This window comes from Leptonychotes weddellii, chromosome 1 (assembly GCF_054177405.1).
Source record: "Leptonychotes weddellii isolate Sample4059 chromosome 1, ASM5417740v2, whole genome shotgun sequence".
NCBI classification, from domain to species: Eukaryota; Metazoa; Chordata; class Mammalia; order Carnivora; family Phocidae; genus Leptonychotes; species Leptonychotes weddellii.
Window position 1 is genome coordinate 91,816,771 of NC_138369.1, and position 23,085 is coordinate 91,839,855.

Below are 23,085 nucleotides of genomic sequence, written 5' to 3' on the forward strand. Positions count from 1 at the left end.
CTCACGCCTTTAAAGCCAGGCACAGCTGATAGAATGCTTCCTGAGTGGGTTAGTCTGGGGCCTGGCTTCCCTGAAGCCCCTGGCGAGGAAGCTGGCTGTCTCCTTTCCCACCCTTCACCTCACCCAGTCTCTTTGTTCCTTTCTTTTTTCCTAATTGAAGTTTAGTTAACATATGATGTTGTATTAATTTCAGGTGTACAATGTAGTGATTCAACAATCCTATGCATTTCTTAGTGCTCACCATGTTAGGTGTCGTCCCCATTTGTCTCCATACAAATGTTATTATAATATTATTGACTGCATTCCCCATGCCGTACTTTTCATCTCTGTGACTTATTTTATTTTTATTTTTTGTAAAGATTTTATTTATTTATTTGACAGAGACAGAGCACAAGCAGGGGGGAGGGGCAGAGGAGAGGGAGAAACAGGCCCTCCTGCTGAGCAGGGAGCCAGGCAACCCTGGACTCTATCCCAGGACCCTGGGATCATGACCTGAGCTTAACCGACTAAGCCACCCAGGCGCGCCTCTGTGACTTATTTTATAACTGCAAGTTTTTATCTCTTAATCCCCTTTATCTCCCTGCTCTTCACCCTTGTCAACTCAAGAAATTTTTAGGGTTCCACTGTTTTTAATTAACGTAGACAAAATATGTGTTCCTAAAGCCTCTCCCTTGCCAGGAATCCCATCAGATTGCTTCCCTGCAGGAAAGACTACAAAGTTTATTATGCTAATTATTATTTCCTGATGTCTAGATGAGTCTCTCTCATTTTAAAGCCTTGGAGAAGCTAAGTAAGAGGAGAGGCAGGAAACAGTTTTCCTCAGGTAAGGAAAACAAAAGGTCACGTGAATGAGTATTTTGTAATTATTTTGTTAGTTCAGCTGACTGGTTATTAATCCATTCTGGCTTTTGTGGGAAATGGCTTAGTTTTTTTTTTTTAATGGGCTGGCCATAGGGGAAACACATAATGTTTGAATTTGCTAAATGATTCCTTGTCATTTGCCAAACCAAATATTATTTATCAACTCCATGTATGAAGTCTGGGCTGTTTGCCAGGAGTTAGGATGCTTACCACTCTATTGGAGGCACTTAGTTTCAAAAAACAAAATAAAGCTGCACATGATACAACCACTTCTGAAATAGGAGAAATGGTGTGGTTTTAAAAAAAAATGCTTGAGAGATTGTAGACCCTTTTGATCTGTTAAGTTTGGAATGGTTTCTAAGTGACCTTGCCTGGAAGGCATGTTAATGTAGCTTCTTTATTTGTAGATCATTCCAAGGAAGAGACTTGTAGATGTAGCTACAACTTTATTTTATTTTTATTTATTTTTTGAATTTTATTTTATTACGTTATGTACGTCATTAGTTTTTGATGTAGTGTTCCATGATTCATTGTTTGCATATAACACCCAGTGCTCCATTCAATATGTGCCCTCCTTAATACTCATCACCAGGCTAACCCATCCCCCCACCCCTCTCCCCTCTAAAACCCTCAGTTTGTTTCTCAGAGTCATAGTCTCTCATGGTTTGTTCTACAGCTTTATTTTAATCCCTTTTCTACTGTATGCCAATTGCAATGTTGTATTTAGTTTAAATATTTATAGGATCTTGCCATTGTAAAGTTTTCTTTCAGGCAGTTGAAACATTTGTTGACCTGTAGTCCTGGGAACATGAGAGCCAGCATGTCTGATCAATTGAGACTGGGGTCTCTGGAGTAAAAGTTAGAACGCTGGTTTAGGCACATACTAACTGTGTAGCCTTGGGCACATTACTTCACCTCTCTGGGTCTCAGAAGTCTCTTCCTTGGAATGATCTATACAAAGGCAAATATATTTACTTCAAAATATTTGTTGTATGCCTGGCACATAGAAGAGTAAGATTAATGTTGCCTTCCATAAGTATTATTTCCTTGATGGAGAATTAAAAACATTTTTTGAAGGAGACTTGATTTTAGGGGGTTTCTTACTATCTCTAAAAGGTAAGGATTGTTTAGAGAAAGGATGATTTTGAAATTGAGCTTAACTATAATATTTATGGATCTGTGTCTTACCATAATTTTCCTCTGGCCTCTATTCAGACTGTTGTTCAGTGTCATCTGGACCATTTGGCGTAGATGAGATTCACACAAATTTCAAATGCCAGTGTTCTTTTCTATGCTATAGCAGTTGAATGGTAACTAATATTTGCTGCTTCCTTTCCCACCTTTCCTCTCATTTTGTATGGAGACAACATAAAAATCGATTTGTTTTGGCCTCAAGTTCAGGTTTTCTGGCATGAAACTGACTCTGTTTATTTTTTATGAACTGTAAGTTAGTGAAGGCGCAGACCCGGTACCCATACTGTTCCAGTCTGTGGGTCTTTGTGGTGCTCCGAGGCATTTATAGGCCGACTTTTAGGAGGCGTTGTCATTCAGAGGCACAAAGTGGGAGTTCTTATACTGCTAAAGGCCACCCTGCAATGGATCAGAAAGATCTGGAAGCTACATGGTAGCTAGCTCAGACAGGTAATCAAACACTCCAGAGCCTCACAATCATTATTCGTAATGAAATGTTACCACTTTCTTTAGTTTTGTTCGTTGGCTTTGCTGACACAAACATTTTTAGTAGGTTCCATTATGTGTGCTGCTTGTAAACAGGTGAAGAAAATTTCTTGTTGTCTTCTCGAAGGAGGAATGAAAGACTGATTAATGCAGTACAGTCTGGATTGGCCCTGGGTCAAGTTCCAGTGTGCCCCTTGAAGCAGGAGAATGAGAGTTTTCATTAATGACTAGTAATCTTCAGAGCTGTGACACATCCTGAGGAAGTTGTGGAACTTTTTATTTCCACCCTTGTTCACTTTAGATCTAGCATCAAAAACTGATAAGCTTCAGGTGTTTTTTTTTTTTTAAGATTTTATTTATTTATTAGAGAGAGAGAGAGTGAGCAAGCGAGAGAGAGAGAGAGGGCTCGGGGAGAGAGCGAGCGAACAAGAGAGAGCGCGTGGAGGGGGGAGAGAGCAAGAGCAAGAGCGGGGTGGGGGGGGGGCGGCGGTTGCAGAGGGAGAAGCAGGCTTCCCGCTGAGCAGGGAGCCCGATGCGGGGGCTCGATCCCAGGACCCTGAGGTCATGACCCGAGCCGAAGGCAGACGCTTAACCGACTGCCCCTAAGCTTCGGTAATTTTAGAGTTTTTTGGGACAAGTCTTTGAGTCTGTCCCCTGCAAGGTAGAGAAGGTGTGGACAAGGAGCTCTGGAGTCAGGTGCATCTGTGCTGTTCTTCCCCTTTACCACCTCTGAAACGGTACTGATAATGGCTCCTCCCTGACTGGGTTGCTGAGTGAGTTAGGTGAAATGGTAAACGTGGAATGCACAGTTTGTGTCACAAAGTATAGCTAATAAAGTCTAGTACTATTTTTATTGATTTTTTCAAATTAAGGTAATTGTATTCTGCTCAACCCCACCCCTCCCAATAGGCATATTTTAGAAACAGGCGCTAGCATTTTGATTCCTGGGGCATCCAACCGTGTTCTCTAGTTGCATTATCATTTAGAGATTGTGCAAAGAGGACCTGAACACTTCATGTAAGTGGTAAGGGTTGGGGGGCTTTGGGGGAAGGGTGGACAAAAGTGGGCAGAGAGGATGGAGATGATACTGTGATAATAGACTTTTTACTCATATGCTCAATGGCTCAGTTAATGCCTCAGGAATGTGTTTTCTGTTTGTTTGTTTTTTATTCTTTTTAAGTAGGCTCCACACCCAACATATGGTTCAAACTCAGGACTCTGAGATGAAGAGTCGCATGTTCCACTGACTGAACCAGCCAGGTGCCCTTCCCCTCCCCATTGCCTCAGTTTTAATGAGCATATTGGGTTACCTGAGATCCTTTCCTCCTTAAAATGTTCAGCTTTTTTTTTTTTTTTTTTTTTTGGTATTTCTTGCAGCGTCCTTCTAAAATGTTTGTCTAGACTCTGGTTCTAGCAACATGCTCTAAAACTGTGTATGCGTGCATAGTTTTCTGTTTGGTTTGAGCAGCAGACTACAGTTTTTCTTTTGAAATCTTAAATAGAATCCTAGTGGATAAAATAGATCTAAGTATATCTTTGCAGACAGAGATGGGGGTAAGAGTTAGCCTACCTGTTCATTCTCTACCATTGCCCCTACAATATGTCTGTGATTCCCTATGGTTAAGGAATGCAGTTTGAAAAACATATCATTCTAGAAGATGTATTTGTTGTAGAATGAGCCTATCCCACAAGTTGCAACCATGGGTTTCCTAAATATTTTAGTAATTCAAAACCAGTGAATTGAGACCAGTGTGCTTGGTGATGTGTTATGAACATCTGGCTTTCTTTCAGAAATAGGCTCTCCTTTCAAACTGTGATAGGTTTTTTTCTTATTACCTTTAAGAGTTGAGGAGAAATTTTCTAACCTGAAGTACATCATTGCAGGAAATACTTCTGAAGAGATTTCATTTACTGAAGGCTTAGCCAAAACAGATTTGATTAGGATGATCTTATAATTTATTATTTAAGTTGAGACACTTTTGAGAGTGAAACAGAGTGTTAATTATAATTACATTGGGTCTGCAGGAGTGAACTGGGACTGCCCTAGACAAACCGATAAATATGTTTACTCTAAGACCTTAGTCACACTTTGTATAGACAGAATAGGATTTATTTATTTATTTTTTAAATGTAGGCTCCACACCCAATGTGGAGTCTAATGACATGGGGCTTGAGCTCACAACCCTGAGATCAAGACCTGAGCAGAAATCAAGAGTCGGATACTTAACCAACTGAGCCACCCAGGGACCCCTAGACAAAATAGAACTTTTGAATACCTAAAATCTTTGAAAGCACAGGACTTAATCTGAAGCCTTAAAATGAGCCTCAAGACCAACAGGCTCTACCCTGTCTTTCTTTGCAGTTAATGCTGCTGTGGGAGAGGATTGGCATCGGCTATGAGCCAACGTATTGAGCATCTTCTGTGTATAAATACTCTGTGCTAGTCTTTAGGAGGAGTCTTTCACCAGCCACTGAAAAGAACACATCGCTTTTCCAAACAAAAGTTTAAAGAGTCTCGGCTTACAGTTTAGGCTCACTGCATTCTTTTTTGGCCCTGTTTTTTCTCTAATTCTGATTCCTTCATGAATCTGACAGCGTTAATCCACCCTGTTCTTTCCCTGCTGTAATCCCTGTGTTTTAATTCCAAATTATTTGGAATCAAATCCCTTTTTTTGTTGTGGTAACTATTTCAGATTTATACACACTCTAGAAGGAGACCTTGGGGAATTTTCTATTTTTTGGCCAACTACAGCGTTCAGCTAACTGCCAGGCATGTAGTGGATCCTCACTATATTGAGATGGGTGTGGCTGGGGAGGTCATTGGCAGGGCTGGGGTAGCAGAGTAGGAGTGTGTTTCAGTCGTAAAAAGAATGAGGGCTATTCAAATTTAATGGATATGGTGTTTGAACATGGAAAGAGGAGCCAAAAGGTCATCTTATCTAAAATAAACTTATGTTCACCTCTTACTTACTTCTTCACCCAGCTCTACAAATACCTTTTCTAAAACTAGCTTTTAATGACTATTTACCTAAGTACAACTCAATATTGACCAGCTTTGTTCCATGATGATCACTGCCCTGAGTATATAGGGCTTAGGACCTATTCTTAAGAAAGTAATAAACTCCTTATTTGTGTAAGTGACTGTAGGCATTTTCCCCTATTCAGATTACCATCTCTGTTGTGGTTGTACACACTAAATTTTACTTACAGCTAAGACATCTACAGCATACTCAGCCTGGCCTTTATCCCGAGGGCAACACATCCATGATGCTGGCCTTCTGCTATTCATCTCTGCAGACTGAGGTCTTTGAGGTGATGGAAGTGTTTCGGCCCTTTCACTCTGTGTGTTTCAGGTCAAGCATGGCCTGGTGATCCCTGTGCGTTTAATGATTGCATGTCATTGGCTTTGATTCTTTTAGGGGGAGCATCTAGATCTTCGGAGCCATGTTTGTTTATGCATTTAATTCTGAAACGAGAGAGGTGGAATTTTCTAAACTACGTTATAGTTTTTCTCATCCTCATTTGAAAATACGTATGTACAATAAGAAAGATTAAGGAGATATTTTGCATGGATGAATGTTGAAGAGACACAAAAAAAGGTGAAAGTGGTAGCGATGATGGTAGAATATTGGCAGCTACTGTTTTATATGAATATCAAAACCAGTTTCTGATCTACCTAGTTGGATATAAGGAATTTGGTGAATACTTGCCAAATTGAATTAAAATGATAGACAAGCATAGCTTACCTACAGATGTGAGGCGGGAGGGTTGGCGATGAGGAAGCCAGACTGAATGGCTACTACTTGTTAGGCAACTCACTGGGATATAATGGAGAAATGGCCATTAGTTTTCTTATATAACTTCTGTTAGATTGGTTGCTTACCCTTAGGAGAAAGCCCAAATGCCTACGTAATTCCTTAAATTACTGGTTCTTAAGGTGTGATTCCTGGACCTTGACCAGCAGCATCAGCATTGTCTGGGAACTCACTAGAAATGGAAATTCTCAGGAATGACCCCAGACTCCCACCCCTTAAAGCCCAGGATATATGTGCTAGCAGGCATGGTAAAGTTTGAGAATCACTAGTAAACCAACAATTTGTAGCAGCTTGAGGTTATGAAGACCTTTCATAATTTGCTGAAAGCCCAAATGTACAAACACATTTTGCGCAATAGTGGGAGATTGGGATATCCTTGATTAAGTACTCTGATAGAAACTAAGTATTTTAATTTTCAGAATATATCCTACTAGAATTATTAGTTTCTAAGTCCTACAGCAGTGATTGTTTTGTTTTGAGAATTTAATGATAATTTGTCTGCAGTAGCATGTGTAAACTTGGTCTGTGGTTTGCCTTTAGTTTTCTTCATGGAAATGTCACACCCTGAAGTTTCCAGACATCAGTCCTGGGCTCTTTGGTGAATGCCTCCATGGTACCTGCAGGGCAGTCCTGACGCCTGCTTGCTCAGCCAGAGACTTGATGTGGTAGAGGTTCTGATAGTCCCCCACCCAGGCAGAAGGGTAGGAAGGGAATTTAGTGAAGACTAATTCTTCAGGTTGTTTGCTTTAAACAACTTAATTAAAAAAAAAATTATTAAGGCATGCAGAGGCAAATCAGAAAATGTAGAAAAGTGAAAAAAAGATCATTGAGAAATTTATCCTTGGGTAACCAGTTATTTTGTTGTAAATGGTAAAATAAGAGGAAAAGAAGGGTCACTTGGTGACTCTAACACAAGAAGGGAGTTTATGTCTCCTGCTATGTACTATGATGATAATAGTAGCAATACTAATAATAACATTCACTGGGTTTTTGTAACATACCAGATACTCTTCTATATTCCTTATTTATATTAACTCATTAAAATCTGGTTAACTAGTGTATGAAGTAAGTTCTGTTAATGTACCCTAATAAAACAAGGACAGTGAGGCACAGAGTGGTTAAGCATTGTGCCCAAGGTCACACAGCTGGTAAGGATTTAAGTTGCAGCAGGAGGATGCCATAGTTTTTGGTCTGAAACATGTCCCTTCTACTGGTCCTCTGGAATGATCGGAAAACACTGCTGTGATTATTACTGGGTGGTGGTGGTGGTGGTGGAGAGGAGACCCATGCATTAATGGGTTGAGTTGAGGGATGAGGAGTTGGGCATTTTTGCCAGGTCAAGTGGGCACAGAGATGGATCTGTAACTCCGGAGTGTGTACAGGTCCTAGGCTTTTAGGACAACCCTGTCACCTTTTAGTGATCTGGCTGGCTAATCATCAGCTTCACCTGGAAATCCCTCCCATTCTGTTGTCATCAACGTGTGGAGCTGCTGAAAGAATGCCTGCTGGTTGGAACCTTCCCAGTGTGCCTTGAAATGATGGGCATCTGTTTAATATTAAACAGGACATTCTCTTGGGGCGCTTGGGTGGCTCAGTTGGTTGAGTGTCCAACTCTTGATTTTGGCTCAGGTCATGATCTCAGGGAGGTCAGATCGAGCCTTGCATTGGGCTCTGTGCTCAGTGGGGAGTCTGCTTGAGTTTCTTTCCCTCAGCGCCCCTCGTGCCGCCACCCCCCCCCCCGAGTGCTCTCTCTCAAATAATTTTTTTAAGTAAATATTACATTCTCTGTGAACATTCACAAACAGCTTGAACCTGAAGGAAATGTATGAGGTGGCCTTCACAATTTGCTATAGTGAGGGCCAACAGAATCATTACCAGTCACTGAGCCTTTAAATAATACTTGTTTGTAAAGTTGCCGTGTACTTTGATCTTGAGTTTAATGCCAGTTTGGGTGATATTGACTTTTCAAAATGTCATGAACTTCGCATGTTTCATCATTTATTTGATTTTCCGTAAAATTATTTCCCAGAACACTAAGTGGAATTTTTTTTTAATATCATTTGAAAGAGAAAATCCAAGAGTGAATTGATTTAATACACCCAGTGAATAAGGACTCATTTCTGAGAGAAATAATATAGAGGCAAAGATTGTGAACCATGGAGTAGAAATTCCTGCATCAAATCTGGCGTCCCCCACTTACCAGCTGAGCCTGGCTAAAATACTAACTCATTTATTAAATGAGACTAAATCTCTGTAACCCATAGGATTATTGTGAGAATTCAGGGAGGTATAACACTCTCAAAGCAGTAGTGCAGTGCCTAACATGTGGAAAGCACTCAATAAATGTTAGTAATTATTAGATACTATAAAGGCAGGTCACTAGGGACAGAAGTTGAGATCTCTTACCACTGCTCCCAACCCCTACCCACTCCAGTATATCTAGGTGACTTCTCCATGTCAGTTTTTAAAGCTCTACCTTTTTTTTCTGAATAGTTGCACACCACCCTATTGATGGAAAGAATCATGTAGTAACCATTTCCCGATTGGTGGATGTTTGTATTATTTCATATTTTCCTCGTGATTATAAACATCTCATAGCTAATTTCCTCGCTCCCTCCTTCTTTCCCCTCAGAACTTTGAAGGTTGTGTTTTGAGGTTGGTTTTCAGTTCCACTGCTATAATTGTTTCTGTTATTTTGCTCACATTTGTTTGGTGGGGTATCAGGGAGGGTTTGGGCTCACTTGGTGTAAAATTAAATAATTATTGCGCACGCTGTCCTACGTTTTAAAGAACTCAACTCTTCTTGAGGGTAGGAGGGGGTGTGTTTTAGCAGAGAAGAAAGAGGAAGCCTTCTAAGCACTCTTACTAAAAACTCATTATGGCTGGTGTCTCAAAAATTCAAACCTAAACTCATTAGTTGGTATGTAATTGTATAAAGTGCTCATAACCCAGTATGGAGTTTTCTCATTTATATTCAGTGGAATGCCTTTTCCCTGAAATTGTTCCTGCTCAAATTGCCATTTAATTTATGTGTTTTAAAAACTTCTCTCCATTCATAATCAGTGCTGGGAAGCAGGAGTCTCTTACATGGCCTTCTGACGCCACACCCCTCTCCCCGTACCACCCCCATGGCCTCTTCTCCAGCCAAGTGCAAGAGGGACCTCTGAAAACACAAGTTGTGTCTTGGTGCTCCTTTGCTCAAACCACCCAAGGAAGTGGGGTGAAAGAGTACTTCGTATCACACAGTAAAATCCAGGCTTTGATCGTGGCCTGAGTGGGCCTCTGTTATCTGGCTGACACCTGCCCTGCACCTCTTCCTTGACTGTACCTCCTGGGTTCCCTGCCTCCTCCTCTTGCAGCTGCGCTGGTCTTCTTGCTGTTGCTGGTCCTCCTCCAACATGTCAACCCATCTTGTAGGCTTATTATAAGTCTTTTGGCTTATTTTTCAGAGCACCGACATGTAGTGTCTGAGAAATTTTCAAAAAGCCAAAAGTACCATGGATTGATTTCTTGCCTTTGAGCATCACTATTTTCTATTTTTAAATTGCATTTTTGTATTTCTGTCTTCTATCATGAAAGCACTTTTGAGTCTTCATTGTCATCTCAAATGCCCACTTGCAGATTATTCCCTTCTGTGATCCTAATCTGCCTCCACATCCATGATGGCAGTTGTACCGTATGTCCAGGGATCCCCCTCCCAAGGAAAGTAGGATGTGTACAGCTGGCTCACCATAAGAACATCACTGTATGGGGGCGCCTGGGTGGCTCAGTCGTTGGGCGTCTGCCTTCGGCTCAGGTCACGATCCCAGGGTCCTGGGATCCAGCCCCGCATCGGGCTCCCTGCTCAGCGGGGAGCCTGCTTCTCCCTCTCCCACTCCCCCTGCTTGTGTTCCCTCTCTCGCTGTGTCTCTCTCTGTCAAATAAATAAATAAAATCTTTAAAAAGAAAAAAAAAAAGAAGAACATCACTGTATGGGGGCGCCTGGGTGGCTCAGTCGTTGGGCGTCTGCCTTCAGCTCAGGTCACGATCCCATGGTCCTGGGTTCGAGCCCCACATCGGGCTCCCTGCTCAGCGGGAAGCCTGCTTCTCCCTCTCCCGCTCCCCCTTCTTGTGCTCTCTCTCTCTCACTCTCTCTCAAATAAATAAATAAATAAATCTTAAAAGAAAAGAACTTATCAAACTCAACACCCAAAGAACAAATAATCCAATCAAGAAATGGGCAGAAGAGGGGCGCCTGGGTGGCTCAGTCGTTAAGCGTCTGCCTTCGGCTCAGGTCATGATCCCAGGGCCCTAGGATTGAGCTCCCACATCGGGCTCCCTGCTCGGCGGGAGGCCTGCTTCTCCCTCTCCCACTCCCCCTGCTTGTGTTCCCTCTCTTGCTGTGTCTCTCTCTGTCAAATAAATAAAAATAAAAATCTTTAAAAAAAAAAAAAAAAAGAAGAACATCACTGTATGAGGAGAGTTGTGGGCAATGGTTTCAAACTTCTTCCTGGCTGTCTTCTGGGCGGGGCTCCAGGGCTCTCCAGGGGAGTGTTTTAGGGAGGCTGATGGAATAGTCTCCCCTCAGCCTCATCAAGACCATTTCTGCTTCTGTGTCGGATGCATTAATGTTCCCTCTAAGGTTTTGTTTGACTAGAGGTTCCTCCTGACAAATGACAGTCATAACAACTCTGATTGGGAGGGGCTTCTGACCTTTCCAGGGAGTTAGGGGAGGGGTTGGAACGGGGCCTCGTGTCTCGGAGAATTGAGGGTGGCAGGCAAAGGCAAGAGCATCTGTCCTGGATGAATCTGACTACTTCTGGCCCAAGGGGACATTTGATGGCCTGTGCCTTGAACTTCATTACTGGAGTTTCAGAGCCCCTGACATAGGTTCTCCGTGGCAACGTACACAGGTGCCTTCGGCTTTGATGCCGTCTTACTTTGCCCTCTTCCAGTTCCTCCTTTCTCCTTAGTGCTTCTGTTTGTGGTACAGCACAGCTGTGGAAACTGAGGCTAATGGCAGCTCCTGGCACAGTGAGTTTGGGAGTCTGGTTTCTCTTGCATAATTAGACTTCTCTTCACGGTCTCAATTTTTGAGGCACGCAAAGGCCTCTGTTAAAACGAGAATATGAACTTACCAAGGGTAAAATGCAAACAAATTTGTGAATGTGTCCAGAATTACAAACAGAAGTAACTTTTAGGCTCATATTCACATTACCATCCCAAATGGAAAGCAGTTTGTTGTTGAGTGAATGAACTTAACATTAAACACGGTTTGCCTAGATTTTAGACATTATTAAAATCATATTTGCACAAATACAGTCGTATAATAGTAGAGTCCTTTTTTGGGTCGTTATATTTTTTGACTTTCACGTTAGCTTAGCTGTATGAGATGGGGGTGGGGGAGGGTGCTGCATGTTATTTTCTTTGCATATTCTCTTAGGTTCTAGCACCTTGAAGATGTTAAGTAAATGAAGGAGTGCATGAGTAAGTGATCCAAACAAATCAGTGTAAAGGAACGCCAGCCCTAGGAGAAAAGCTTTGGGACTTGGTGGCTTAGCACAGGGAAAACATAAAGCATGTATGCAGGGAGAATTGGCTGCTTGTTAGGAAGAAAGTCAAGAGTGAGAAGGAAGAAACTGCTGTAGACAGTCTGTGAACGAAAAGCTGTCTCCTCCGAGGGAGGAAGTGGTGTGCTCAGTCCTCAAGTGCCTCAGGGTTCTGTAACTTCTATAAACTCCCTCCTGGCTCGAGAGGCTCGAAGGCAGTGCAGTCGCTCACGTGGTGCTCTCAGTGTGATATAAAATGGATTTTAGGGAAAATTAAGGTTTACTTCATAGCCAGCATAAATGAATTATATCAGTGCTGTAAAGTACTAGAGAACTTTTCTAATTAAATATGGTCTGGGCAGCTCATTCTAGAGTGTGGTCCCTGAAGGTCCCTGAGTGTTAGAGTTTCTTACATTCTTTAAATGAAAAGTTTATTTTGACTGTTATTGGAACCATTAACTAAACACTTCATGGAATATATGGCTTAAGACAATATTCCTTACTGGGAGGATGTTTGTTTGTTTGTTTTTGTTTTTGTTTTTGCTGCTATTTTGCTGTTATTCTTTCTGACCTTCGGCTGTGGAATGAATTCTACATTTAGGAAGGCGTAAAAGTAATGGAGTGCTATTAAGGGAAAGGTGATAATTGAAATACTTGATGAGAAAGAGAATTTAAATGCATAACTTCAGCACATGCAAGTAGCTAGACATGAAAACTCCTTTTCTGTTCAAAAAGAAACAATAATGAGGTTTATGTGGTTTCTTTTCTTCTGTTTCACCCTAAATTCTAAGCAACTATTGTTGATAGTTTTCTAAGCAATGTTAGCTTGCCAAGCTTGGGCAGTCATTAAAAATAGAGGACGTGCAAACTATAAATGAGTGCCTCGGCTCTTGTGTAGATGCACGGAGTTTTCCTGTGGCAGTTCCTCAGTTGTAGTGTGGAAACTTCAGCGCTAAGGCAGGTGATAAGAAATGAGACTTGCTAAACGGTGAGTGTGTTTGCGCTCATATTACCAAGAAAGCAACTGCCATAATACAGCTCTTCAGAGTAGTCTCTTCATTTCTTAGCGTGTAGATTGTTTTCTTGACTGCAATGCTAAGTACTTACAAAACGCTCTGTGATCCTAGTTAATTTGTTAATTTCTCCAATCCCTAATAAATGGAAAAGAACTCTTCTTAATCTTGTGTTTTCTTAGTCTCAAGGCAATAGCTTGAAATGCTTTATTTTAAGTTGCATTAGGTAATAGTCTTTGTCTGAAGAGCAGGAATAATTCTCTTTATGTTTTGAGTTGACGTGTTTTCTAGAAGAAATGTTAGTAAAACGTTTTTAAAAGTCGTCTGAGCCTTACAAAATGTGTATGTTTTACGCTATAGAGAAAATATGTTCCCCGAGAGTAATATTTTTGACATTTATTACTCCTTTTAAAGTCAGTTTTCGACAGAGCTGCTGGGAATCACTTGACTGGTTTTATGGAGCCTGATTCATTAAAGAGAATTCAGTCTATAGTAATGACATGGTATTTGTTCTAATGTATATTCAAAGAGGGAGAAAATACCATAAGCGAACTATTCTCTGTTTTCTGTGCTGGGTTAAACTGCTGTTCATAAAGAAATGGGAACTTTGGATTATCCCTGCCCTAGTCAAAAGCTTATCATAAGGCAGGGCCAGACAATCACTTTCAAATGGATATTCTGTGTTGTTCTATTGGGTCACAATTCCTGTTAGTAGGTTTTCTATCCCGGATGTCCCTGAGGCTAAGCATAGGCCTTTATAACAGGCTTTCAAAATACATTTCTCTTAACCTCTGGGGGTATTTATAAATGAGTCAGCAATGTTTTTAGATCACTTCCTCTTTGCAGAGATCTATTACCAGATGAAATAAGGACTCAAAGAAGTAATTCAAGATGGATTATATATCTAAATGTAAAACTGAAACCCTACAGCTTCTAGAGGAAAACAATATGCTGTCTCACAACCTTGGATAGCCAGTGATTTATTAGGATACAAAATACACTAACCATAAAATAGAAGGTTAATAAATTGTACCTTACCAAAATTTAAAACTTCCATTTTTCATTAGATACCATTAAGAAAATGAAAGGTAAGCCACAGATTGGGAGGAAAAATTCACAATACGTACCTCTGTTAAAGGACTCAGACTATTTAAAGAATTTCCATAACTTAATTAAAAAAATAGCCAAAAGACTTGAAGAAGCAATTCACAAAAGAAGATATTTGACCAGGCAACACGTGAAAAGATGTTCAGCATTGCGAGTCATCAGGGAAATGCAAATTGAAAATGATGAGATAATACTTCACATCCATTAGAATGGCAAAAAAAAAAAAAAGAACCCCCGCCCAGAACTCCCACAACAACAAAAAAACCACAGATACCAAGACAATACTAACCATTTACAAGGAAATGCAACAATTGGTACTTCCATAATTTTTAGTTGGAGGGGAAAATAGAAAATCTGCTTTGGAAAGCAGTTTGGTAACTTGTAATCGAATTAACTTACAGCTAATGAGGTAGTAATTTAATTCCTTAGCTGTTTAGCTAAGAGAAATGAAAGCATATGTCCCTAAAAAGACTTTTACTAGAATGTTCATAGCAACTCTATTCATAAGGGGCAAAAATTTGGAATGACCCCAGTGTTCATCAGAAGATTAAAATGAGTAAGGAAATTGTGGTATACTTCTACAATACCACTTAGTGATCAAGAGGAATGATAATATGACAACAATATGATCTCAATAATCTCAAAATGTGAGATTGAGCAAAAGAAGTCAGGCACAAAAGGGGTATGGAATGTGTGATTCTATTTAAATACAATTCTACTACAGGTAAAAAGTACGTTCTAGTGAAAGAAATGGGGAAAGGGGACACCTGTGAGTGGAAAGGAGTATAAGGGAACTTTTGCAATGGAAATATAATAATTGGGGTAGTGTTTACTCGGTGTCAAAACTCAATGAATTTATGTTTCAAATCTGCTTTCTATTTTATCCTAAGTAGTTTACACTTCAACCTAAATTAAGTGGGGGAAAAAATCGAAGGTATAAAACTTGCACTTAGAGCAGTAAGGCTGTTGAACGCATGCTGTAAACTATGTGTAAATGGTGTAGAGTATTGGAAAGATGGCAGGGATTATGCACCACAGGAGCTCTCAGAAAAAGGTCAAACAGGAAAGCCTTTGTGGGCAAGAGATGGTTTATGTTGTGTTTTGAAGATGGAAATTGATAAAGGTAGAGATTGGTCATTGGAGGGAAAATAATTCCAAATAGGATCAAGATCTCTGGTCAAGGGATCAAGACAAGAATAAAGGAAGACATATTTGGGGGTCAATAAACATATTAATTGAAGTTGTTTCCCTACTCAGTATATCCTTTCCCACCCCTCTATTGGTGTCATTTTCCTTTTTCAAGACTTGGCCTAATTTTGTTTCTTCAGTCCACCAGATGCTTCAGTATAGTGCTCTTTCCTTTTTCTGAGCTCCTATTTTAACTCCACAGTGTAGCACATCATTTTTCCCAGATTATAGTCTACATGTTAAGTGGGTATCTTCTTTGGAATTATTTCCTGAGGGAAGGTAGCTTTTCTTCCACTGCCCCAAGTGAAATGCTGAGTCGACAATCAAATGCTGGTTAAGGTTCTTTGGATGGAGATTTGATAGATGTGTAAGAGAGGACGTCGGTTGGAATGTAGCTTTGCTACATTTGTGTATGCTGTAGGTTTTTATATATATGAGTGGCTGTAGTTTTTGATTGTCAACTATATATCAGGTATTAACTACAATAGTTCTTCTTAGATAGGTATTTTAACTGTTTTTACAGAAAAGTAAAACTGAGCAAGCAGAGGTTATGTGGCAAGCTAGAATTCGAATGTGTCCCTTTGGCTTCCACTTTCTTGCAGTCATCAAACCAGTGTACTGTGTTACTGAGAAATAAGATGATGGCGATGACATCAGTAAACACTGATTGTACTCTGATGTCATGATAGTCCTTCTTTGGGTACTTTATGAAAAGTAATTTAATTTCCATGATCAGTGAGGGAAATGAGTCATAGAGGCATTGAATAACTCTATCAGGGTGTTATGAGAGTAAGTGGTGTGGAGTTAAGATTTGAAACCATGTAGTTTGATTCCAGAATGCTGCTCTTTGCTATTTATTATTATGCTGTATTCCTTAGCTTTGTAGATTTGAGGACTGGCTGTCTCCCTTAGTGAAAGCATGGCGTGCACCTTTTCTTAGGCAGGGTAGGAGTGGCTTTAGATAAAAACTAGTAAGGCAGAATGTTGTTTCCATGGTATACTTAGTTTGTTAAGATCCTCCTTACCGCCATCCATCCACTCAACATTTGTTGACAAACTTCACTGTGTTATTTCCTTGCTAGGCTAAGACAGACTCCATTCTTTTGAAGGCTTAAGAATGTAGGTCTATTGCCTGGCTCCCAACTGAGTCTAGAGTTGAGATCACAACAGACCCTCCGGAGAGACCTTTTCATCGTAGCTCATGTGCATGGTTATCAGGCTTATCTCCTCCCAGGAGCCCTGTAAGAGGGTTTACAAGGACCTGCTGGGAAAGTACATGCTGTGTTCTGGCATCCCCAACTCCAAGACCATTGCCTTTAGCAGTGACTCGGGGACCTGTGCAAAGGTCCCTCTGCAAGGCCTGGCGTTCTAGGGAACTTTCCTTTATGACCAGTCCAATGACCCAGGTGTGTGTACCCGAGTCTGCAAGTATATCGGCTGGATAAATGAGACCATGAGAAAGCGTCATCGCTGATCTCTGCATACCTCCCATCTCTCCATCCATATGCACTGAACAAGAAATTCATAGAAATAAGGACATGATGAACTATAGTCATATTTGACTTTACCTTTCCTCAGAGATATATTAAAACCCCAGCAATATGCCATGTGTGTAAACCAATCAAACTAGCAAAGACCTAATACGAACCATGAAACACAAAAACCTCCATGCTGATAAAGATGCAGTGAGACCATCACTCTCAACTAGTGAAACTGTAAATTGTGCAGTTAAAAAAAAAAAAAATTTATTTATTTGAGAGAGAGAGAAGCAGACTCCCCGCCAAGTGTGGAGCCTGATGGAGGGCTTGATCCCATGACCCTGAGATCATGACCTGAACTGAAATCAAGAGTTGGATGTGTAACCGACTGAGCTACCCATGAGCGCCATGTGCAGTTTTTATGGAAGACAGTTTGGTAAGGTGAATTGAGACCCTTATTTACTGCTGTTGACCCTGTGATTCAAGTTCAGGAAGATACTACTAAAAACAAACAAATACCCAAAGTGCAGAGCAAGGTTTGAATTCATCAATAGCAAAACAGTGGAAACACTGAATTAGTGGATTATTTAGGTAAATAATAGGCCTGTTTGGGACAAGGATATTAGGGAGCTGTTAAGGATAATAACTTTGCAGAATTCTTAGTGTTATGCAGGAATTTTGAGTTTGTGTTATATGATGGAACATGAAAAAAGAAAGATACAAACATACGTATGTGGCTCTAGCTGTGTAAAATGAAATATTTACAGAACAAAATCTGAAAAGACATGTAAAAAAAAAAGCAATTATCTAGGTCTGGGTTTTTTATTTTGTGTTTTTTTTTTTTTTCTTCACATGGCTTCTTAAGTATTTAAAAATTCTCATGCTACTTGAAATAAACTAAGAAACTGGACATGACTGGCAGTCTGCTAATGTTATGGTTTATGAAGGAAAATTAGACCCATACTCAGAAAAAAAAAGGTCTTGCCACAACCCCAAAGGATTAGGCAGTAAGTGTACATTAAGTATTTTAAGTTAAAATGAGGTATTTAAGGGGAGATCTCCTTTTCTGAAAATGATTCTGACTTTGTCCCCCTTTTTTGTTGTTGTTAACCAACTACCTGTCTCAGTGGCATGGTGAAAGGGCCTGCTGCTATGTTCAGACTCTTCATAGATTCAGTGATAACAAGACAGCTAATCTTACATTTTAGGTTTTCTTTTCATCTCAGAACATATCCTTTCTCTTCCTTTTTTCACTTCTATAAAAATGGTGTGTGCAGAGATGTTTGGAGTAGGAAAGAGGCAGTGAGATCCTTGTGCAGAAACACGGGTAGGCAGTTTCAGGGCCAGGAAAAAGAATATTAAATGTTACGTCTGACTCCTAGGATATTTAACGGAATTTTGTACTGTTTTCCATATCCTGTTTTTTCATCAGTACACGTAGGGCTATCAGCTTCTAGAAACAAGGTTAGGTCAGGGATTCAGATCAAGTTCATAAATGTTGTTTGGCTTCTGATGAGATTAGGTCCTTTTCAAATCTCTATAAAGAAAATCAAAAATATATCTATTACATTAAAGTATGCCCAAAGATTGTTGTCCTAACTGAATAAGTATCCTTTCTTCAGAGAAAGAATTGAAGGTCTCAAGGCTTGTCCTTGTGCCTATTAGAATGTAAGCCTCAGGAGGTCAGGGAGTATTCTGCCTGCAGAGTTACCCCTATCATCTAGTATCACGGGGGGCACATGGTTAGGAATCAGTGTTTACTGAATGAATGACTGAAATTTGTCTAGAGTGAGAAGATTTCATTTACCCTCTGTAGCAGGATGGAAACATTCCTTAGATGAAGCCCTTGGTGAACTTCTCTACCAACCATTGACCTTAGGGCTGAACTCACTGGGAAGATCCTGTAAGCAGTGGGTGAATCCTACTTTCTGGCCAGGTATCTCTCCCACAATAAGAGAAACCTTGACATGTTGCAGGTCTTCCTGGTGTGAATTGTCACTATAGTCCAGTGACATGATAAAAATAAGTATGTGTCATCCTGGAAAATTGAGAATCAGATTCTTTGTCCAAGTGACCACACCAAAGTACACAATCTCCTTTGGGTCAAGCCTGAGCAGCCAAATAGCTGATCTTTTTCTCTTTGAGATCTTGACTTTAACAACAGATGTTATGTAATTGAATAGAAGCCACCACTCCTCTATGATTATTTTCTCATCTGAGAGATGAAGGGTCAGAACATGGTGTCTGAGGCCTTTGATGTTTTCAGAAACAACAGATGAAGACTTCAGAGTTGAATAAAAAAAGAGCGAGCAATTTAATTTAGGCTGTGGGAAGACAGGATTTCAAAGGAATCAAAAAGTGATCAGATCCAAAAGCATATGACCAACATTTTACTTTGCCTTTAAAAGAACAGTGGAGTGGGAAGCTTGGTGGTAAGCTTGGTTTTTCTGGGAATTAATATAGCTAAGTTATTACTATAAAAATAAGGCTAGTAAATTACCTAGTAGGCTTATACTTTTCAAGCGTGCTAGTTGGGAGAAGAAAACTCCCTGGAGAGGAGCCAGAATATTTAGTTAAAAGGATTTTAAAGATACGATGGAGGAGACTTGATCCCATACACTACTCAGGAAGCTTCGTGTTTTATATCGTGTTGGTGGGTAATTTTTTTGTAAAGGTAGGATACCTCTACTGAAATTGGTTTCTCTAGCTTTGTCCGCTTGACTTTTATGAGGCAATGCATTTTTCAGCATTCAGGGACACTGTGGGTTTAGTAGTAGAATGTAGCAGCAGATTTGAAGCTAATTTGAAATCCCAAGTAGTAAATAGAGCCCGACCAATGATTCCGCTTTGTAGTATTTAATCTGAAATGTAAGGATGACCATATAATTTATTGTCCAAACCAGGACCCTTCTGAAATAGGAAATAGGGGTGGGGTAATATTTAAAATTATGCCCGACCCTGTCCCAGGATGTACGGTCATTTTACCCAGTGGAATTCAAAGTTGAATGTGCAGCAAATCACCTAGAGGGCTTGTTAAAACACAGATTGCCAACCTCCACTCCCAAAGTTTCATAATTCAGTAGTTCTGGGGTCAAAAATTTGCAGGTCTAACAATTTCACTGGTGATGTTAATGCATCTTGTTTGGGGACTACACTTTATGAACCACTGCTCTACCTAAAAAGGCTTGGCACTCTTATGCCGATGATGTAATTTTCATTTGAAAGAAATTCTCCTTATTGTCCAATAGTCCTCTATTCAAGAGCCTTCTGCAAGTGAGGGTACCCATAAGGAGGATGGCAGAATAAGCTTGTGTTGGCTTCAACCTCTTATCTCTGGACTGATGTGTTCTTGGTATTCCAGAGAGTGTTCATGCTGGGAAGTTGAGACAGCTCACTTGATACCAACCTAACTTTCAAGGCAGTGCTGAAACCAGATGAAATAAAGGGGACTCTGGATTCTTATCATAGAGACAGAGGCTTAGGAAGCCTCAACACTCAAATTCACTCTAGAGGCAACAGTATTTCCTTTGTCCAGCAGTTGACTCCAGAAGCATCTTTGATCTAATGGGAAATACCTTGACCCTGTTTTTTCCTTCCCTCCCTCCTTCCCTCCCTCCCTCCCTCCCCTTCCTCCCTCCCTTCCTTTTTAAATTTTTCTGGTCAAGAATAATGTCATGCGTAACTTTGTGGGGATAATATGGTGGTTTTGCTTGTTAAGCATTTATTCATTATTTTGCCCTATCATTAAATGGCTTAGACTGTAGACAGTGTTATTAGTAAGGCAAATATGAATGTGGGGTTCAGCTAGCTTCTCAAAGTAGGGACCCCCAGATAAGCAGCATCAGCTGGGAATTTTACATCAGGGAATGAGACTCAGGGAGCTTGGTGGCCTGACCTCTTAGAGGGTAGTTACTTAGTACCTTGCTGCCTAGTGTACGCATTAGCTATTTTAAAGTGGTCCCCTTCTTCCTCCCCCCAGTTCTCCTGACTTTGAGAAACTTTCTTTTTCTATTGCTGCCTCTTCCCCCCAAGTTGTATTCTGTTTAAAGATGTCAGGCATAATTGTAATTTATGTTTCAAGTATAACTTGCCCCCTAATATATGTGCCTGATACTGGATGGAACATTCTTATAGCCAGAGAATTATAAGTACTATCCTACAAATATATGATTGAGGATGAAAGTAGTTGGAGAGGATTTTAGGACCTGCCGATGGGTGATTTGGTGGGGGAGGGTGGAGGGGAGGGAGCAGGTGTGGCAATGATAAGGTTGGATTGATTGAAACTCTGTGGCCTCAGGCGCTGCCATGAATAGAGTACAAGTGCCTTCCATCTGCTCAGAGGGCTCAGGCTCATGGTGAGATCAGCTGGGTGGCGTTGGTCAGGATAGTTACATCCTCTCTACCTGCTTCCTCAAGTGGAAAAGGGACAGTATAACATTTCAGCAAATAGTAATTCTTTCTCCATACCCTGTCTACTTCCCCTTATTGGGTTTTCATGCTCTGAGTATTTTGGTGTCCCCTCATTTCTTCCTTACCCACACTGTAATAATGGACATGATAACTTTGAGTTTTTGTGTCTATTACCAGTTGTGTATGTGTGTGCATACTATCATATGTGTATTTATAATAGATTTTATTGAAGTATAAAATTTGTATGCTCAAAAGTCATAAAAATATTTTAGTATTTATGGTGAGTACATTATGTATTTTTTTTAACTTATCAGTGATCTATGTTTTCTTTAGTGCTAAAAACTTTGTTTCATGTCTGTTTTAACAAGATGAATATGTAAAGTACAATATGTGTGGGGGGAATTTATTTTTTTACCAGTGTGATTTTTTTTTTTTTTAAGAGGTGGGGAGGGGCAGTGGGAGAGGATGAGAGAGAATCTTAAGCAGGCTCCATGGAGCCTGATGTGGGGCTCGATCTTAGGATCCTGAGATCATGACCAGAGCCAAAATCAAGAATTGGATGCTTAACCGGCTGTGCCACCCAGGTGCACCCGCCCCCCCACACCCCAAGTGTGATTTTTTTGATTCATTTTCTCCATAGCATAAGGTGTACTTTCTTAAAAATATATTTCTGGACTAGATGAATTGCATGAGATTGGTTGAATATGCTCACAGTGTGGATCTGTGTTAATTCCCCTGTGTGTAATTTGAAATTCATAATGTTTAAAGTATTTGAAATAATTTAGCTGATTAGTCATAGACCATAATAAGTAGCATGTTAACTCAAATTTTTGCTATGCATAGGAGAGATGTTTTTGCAGCTTATAATTCTCTTTAAAGGCAAATAAATATCTTACTAGGTATTATGAGGGTTAAGTTATCCCAATAACAACAAAGATGAAAGCTTTTACCTATATATATATACATATAGGTAATAACTAAGCACACGTGCAACTGTAAACAAAAGCATTCACACTAACTTATAAATATTGCAATAATTGATTTTATAGTCTTTAGAGGCAATTTCGATACACACGAACAAACAATGTTTGTCCTGGATAAACACCTTTTCGGCATTTTCTTTGATATCTCTTCTTCACAGATATATTGTAACAGCCACAATAGGAAATCCTAAGTAGTCATCAATGATAAAATTTCAGATTTGGATCCCAAACTCAGTGTGAGCAAATATAATCCCATAGCAACCAATTATAGTTCTCAAACAAAAAGTGACTTACTGAGAATGGGGATCATCCAGTGTTGCCAGGCACTGTTGCTGCCCAGCTCACAGATCCTTTCTGTTCTCTTACACCATTCACACATGCTCATGTGCTCTCACGGCAAAGCTGTCTCCTTACCTGCCTGTCGGCCCACGTCTGCAAGTTAAACAGCATTCATTTCAGAATGTCTCCGTGTACGCTCCAGATTAAGACTGTTAGAGTTCTTGCTCGTCTTCAAGAACAGTTGAAAATCAGGAACTTGACAGAAACCACAGAATAATCAGTCTCCTGTCACTGCTCAGTTGGTCTGTCAGAACTTACTCAAGGCTGGGAAATGGAAAGAGAGATGTTTGGATCTCTGTGGGTGTCAGCCTGGCCTCTGTGCTAGCTACTTCTTTTCCTTTAGTGATCCAAAAAAAGCTTGGCTTCCGCCCTACCCCCCCACCCCTTGAAATTTTCTACTACTTTTTTTTTTTATTCTTATGTTAATCCCCATACATTACATCATTAGTTTTAGATGAAGTGTTCCACGATTCATTGTTTGTGCATAACACCCAGTGCTCCATGCAGAATGTGCCCTCCTCAATACCCACCACCAGGCTAACCCATCCTCCCACCCCCCTCCCCTCTAGAACCCTCAGTTTTTTTTTCAGAGTCCATCGTCTCTCATGGTTCGTCTACCCCTCCGATTTCCCCCGCTTCATTCTTCCCCTCCCGCTACCTTCTTCTTCTTCTTCTTCTTCTTCTTC

General features: G+C 40.3%; 2 protein-coding genes across 4 annotated transcripts in view; one reads left to right on the top strand and one right to left on the bottom strand.

Annotated features, from left to right (window-relative positions):
* P2RY14 (purinergic receptor P2Y14) overlaps positions 1 to 22,676 on the bottom strand; it is a 49,796-nt gene extending 27,120 nt beyond the window's left edge. The window contains exon 1 of the mRNA XM_081827823.1: positions 22,475 to 22,676. The gene's annotated coding sequence lies outside the window, so the exon portion shown is untranslated. The remainder of the gene's footprint in view (positions 1 to 22,474) is intronic.
* The window catches only part of MED12L (mediator complex subunit 12L), a 322,844-nt gene that overhangs the window by 147,099 nt on the left and 152,660 nt on the right, over positions 1 to 23,085 (top strand). The gene's annotated exons all lie outside the window — the stretch shown is intronic.